Source organism: Adiantum capillus-veneris, chromosome 29 (genome assembly GCF_014529385.1).
Source record: "Adiantum capillus-veneris isolate H3 chromosome 29, ASM1452938v2, whole genome shotgun sequence".
In the NCBI taxonomy this organism is placed as follows: Eukaryota; Viridiplantae; Streptophyta; class Polypodiopsida; order Polypodiales; family Pteridaceae; genus Adiantum; species Adiantum capillus-veneris.
Window position 1 is genome coordinate 107,343,884 of NC_140959.1, and position 4,166 is coordinate 107,348,049.

The 4,166-nt window shown below is 41.9% G+C and overlaps 1 pseudogene; it reads right to left on the reverse strand.

The window, feature by feature from the left end:
- Positions 1-2,384: 2,384 nt before the first annotated feature.
- On the reverse strand, positions 2,385-3,461 carry LOC147419711 (uncharacterized; annotated as a pseudogene).
- Positions 3,462-4,166: the final 705 nt, after the last annotated feature.

Here is a 4,166-nt window from a genome sequence, read left to right on the forward strand (position 1 = left end):
GACCCAAAGACTCTCACACACACACTCTATCTTGGCTCACTGCAGGCTCACCGGCTCAAGGCCCTCCTCAAGAAGCCTACTTTGGTAAAAAGGCATGAAAAATGGCTCAAAAATGGTTTATATATGGGTGCCCCTTTCAATTTGGGCATCTGGTCTCTGATTGGTCCACTTTGCATCCACATTTGGTAACTTTGGGTGAGGTGGCCGCCTCTCACTTCATCTGCTCTCTCTTGCTCTCTTTGCACTTGAGGGGGGGCATTAGGAAGGTCGCTATTGCCCCTAGGCATTGTTTATTTTTTATTTTTTTCTTCTTTATTTTTACCCTTTGGGGGGGCTTAGCTTGCACTGCTCCTCTTTTTAACCTTTGTCTTGCCCATGCCCAGCCTTGGAAAGGCTTTCTATCCTTGATTTGGTGCCCACTTTAAACTTGCCTTTTTGTCCTTGCTTTTGCTTAACCTTGGAATGAGATCGCCTGGTGGCCCCTTGAACTCTCACTCTCTCTCTCTCTTCTCTCTCTCTCTCTCTCTCTCTCTCTCTCTCTCTCTCTCTCTCTCTCTCTCTCTCTCTCTCTCTCTCTCTCTCTCTCTCTCTCTCTCTCTCTCTCTCTCTCTCTCTCTCTCGCGGGACTTACCCCCCACCATGCCTTGGCTGCCTCTCACTCGCGGGACCCCTCCCCTAAGCAATAGCGACGTCGCTTTTTTTTTTTTGGGGGGGGGGGGGGGGGGGGAGGGGGGGGTTCTCATCAAAAAAGGTTGGTCCTCAAGGTCCACGGGCACTAGCCCTTAAGAGCATGCCACATCATCATTGTAAACAACAGCCGCCACCGCTAGCCCAGCGGGCGCACTCACAGCGTCGCCCCTCCTCCTCCAAAACCTGCACCTAGTGCCGCCTGCACGCTTTCAATACCACCAACAGTAGCACCCCACGGGATCCAATATCACCGCAGCTCCAAGGAGTTTCCTCGCATCACACACGACTCTAGGATGGCTCACACCCCAGCCTAAATAGCACGCCGGTCCACCCTTCTTCCTTGCATATGGGACTTATGCCGACCACGTTGTCGAAAAGTGTGCGGTCTAGCTAGGAAGGTGCAAAACCTCTAGCTGTGAGAGTTCGTGATGAGAGTCACAAACACTTTGTGAAAACACGTTTGTGGAGAATCACAAACCCTTTTTCCAAGGGTGACAAAAAAAATATAAGAGCGTTCGTGACAGCAAAGTCACAAACCCTCTTTCCTATCGTGCTTGGAGTCAGCTTGTTTTCGTAGTCAAGATTATGATGAGAAAATCACCAAATCACATTCAATTTCACTTTAAAAGAAAATTTAAAAACACTAAAGTTTCAGCCATGAAACCTCAATGCTCATACAAGCACAATTCTCAATCAAAACCCACACCTCTTTAATGGTATCATGTATCCTCGCCCCCAATTACATGGTAGTAACATCAAACAGTTGAAAGGAATACTCGAGCTTCCACCTTCATGGAGAACATTTGATGAATTTGTAGAGATATAAGTGCTTCTACAGTGAAGCCCACACACCATTTTGATAAGGGGAAACCCTAATTCACTCCCTCACTAGGTCAGATACAAGATTACAAAGAGGCAGGACTGTCCTACACATAGATTGAGCAACCATGGAAGCCATTACACAGTAGAGCAAAATTGCTGGTTTTTCTATAAAAAGAAGCCCTCTCTCTCTTTCCCACATAAATATGAGCTGATGTGTCAATTTTTGGGCCATTTTGCCACTTTGGCCAAAACTAGGCCATTTTCAACATATTTTTTACCCAAAAAATATCATTTTTTATGCGAAAAATCCCAAACAGAGTCAGAAAAGTCCCTCATACTAAATTTGTGGAATCATTCGCATAAGCATAAAAAGCATAGATAAGCATCATTTTTCATAAATATACCATTTTGTTTCAGTTTTCATGCAATTCTACAACAGCACCTGTTAGCTGCTATTTTTGGCAGTTTTTGTCCGCATCAGTCTTTATAGGCGAGATGAGTGTGCCACCATGAAACACTTGGAATACGTACATTGCCAAACCAAATTAGCAATCTTATCAAGTGGGAAAGCACGCAAAGGCGCCACATCCAGGGCCACAACTCCACGGATAGGTATGTACATGATAGCGACCGCAGTAGGCGCTTCAACATAGACCACAATATGTACATGATTTCTTTTCTTTCCATGCATTGAGAAGTTTGAAAAGTGAGGTGAATGTTTTTACTTCACACTGTGTATGTACCACGGCATGACATCCACCCCCTCTAAACCTACACATCCTCCGGTATGTGCCAACTTGATTGCTTCTTTGTTTGCATACGCCTTGATTGTAAACATCCAATGAGAGACACAATAAGCATATGGTTCCCACCTAGATCATCGGGAAAGCATACAATCTTTCTGTTATAAGAGCACAACCATATGATAATTAATGAACTCCTTGGATTGATAGGCATAAAGTTAGAGGGACATACATCAAGAACATCAAAGCATTTCCCTCTATCAAAGGGCATATAAGTACACCAACAAAGACCAAAAGCATCATAATGTCCTCCTGGGTCATGTGGTAATATAGGAAAGTCCCACATATGCCACATACCATTAATTTCTAGTGAATTTGCATCACCTCCTCTAGTATCCAAAATTTCAGCATGCATCCCTAAATCATCAAGCTCCATATTACCCATTACCTCATTTGGGGCCTCATAAGCTACATGGATAATTTCTTTTAGAGGCATGAAATCTTGTAAAACCTCACCCACAAATATCATAAGATCTACCTCATGCTCATCTCCTTCTTTTTGTAGGTCACATACCTCATTGTAATTTTGAAAACCCCTATCATAAGGAGCTTGAAATTCCTCCAAAGCATCATCCAAAAGAGCAATAAGCTCCATTTCCTCATGTTCATGTTGTCCCAATTCATGACATGTTTGACATCTTTTAGGACCCTTGTTGTATGTGGCATGGAAACCATCCAAAGCTTCATCCAAAAGATACATAAGATCCTCTTCAATTGGACCCTTTTGAGAGCATATCCCATGCTGCAGTGGATCCTCATCACATGTGGTATGCATATAGGCCATATTTCCTTCACACTTTTTCTTTATCATCAAACCCTCTTTCAACTACCTTTGTACTTCAATCTCACAGAAATCATCATGCTTCACAAAGATAGAAGTCGATTCTTTTTCCATTTCATCATAGTAACCCTTCCACTCATTGGTAGAAGAGGGTGGTTGCATATCAACTTGCACCCCCTCCAAACAAGAGCCTATGACTTTGAAATATATCTCATCCACCATCCACAAGCATATGTATCACATTGAAGAGCATTGGCATCACAAAAAGTATTATCTTCACTTGGAGATTTGTGAACCTCTTTGAACCATGAACCGACTTCCAAATCACAACACTCTATGTCATCCTGGGTCATATCATTTTGCATATTTACATGTCCTTGGCTAAATCCATGCTCTACCACATGATTTACAACATCTTTATCATCCTTTTCTTCACAACATGACAATTTTTCAATAACCAATTCACCAGAAGCACTGTAACATCACAAAAAGGAATCCCTTCTAGTAATCCCCAATAGAAATTGAGCTCACATAAGCATCTTTTGTAGATTGAGTGGCATCCATAGATCTATGTGCAAACTCCATAACATCACACAAGGAAGCACAATTCTCATGTGCCAAAACTGAAACACTAAGTTTTGCATAAATAACTTTGACTACATCCTCATATTTTGCATGTAACAATGTTTTGTCCTGTTGAAGGCAATCATCTATTATAGATTCTAGCTTTTCATGAATTTGATTGCGATCAATTGTATAGCATGGTATTTGTATCAATTTGTTACTCTCAACATCCTGCAAAACATCTACTTCTATAAAAGCAATGCACTCCATTTCCCTTTCCATAAAGCCCAAGGTTTCTTGTGTAAAAGCATTTGAAAAAGTATTTCAGTTGTCTCCAGATTCCTTTGCAATCTCTTGTACTTGCTGATAGAAATTTGGAGCCACTAACTGCTGAAAGAACATAATCATCAATCTTTCAGGAACCCCTTGAACCTTCATCTCCATTGCATAGCACTCAAGAAAGCCTCTTGGGTCATAACCCTCAAAGACATTACATTTCTCATACA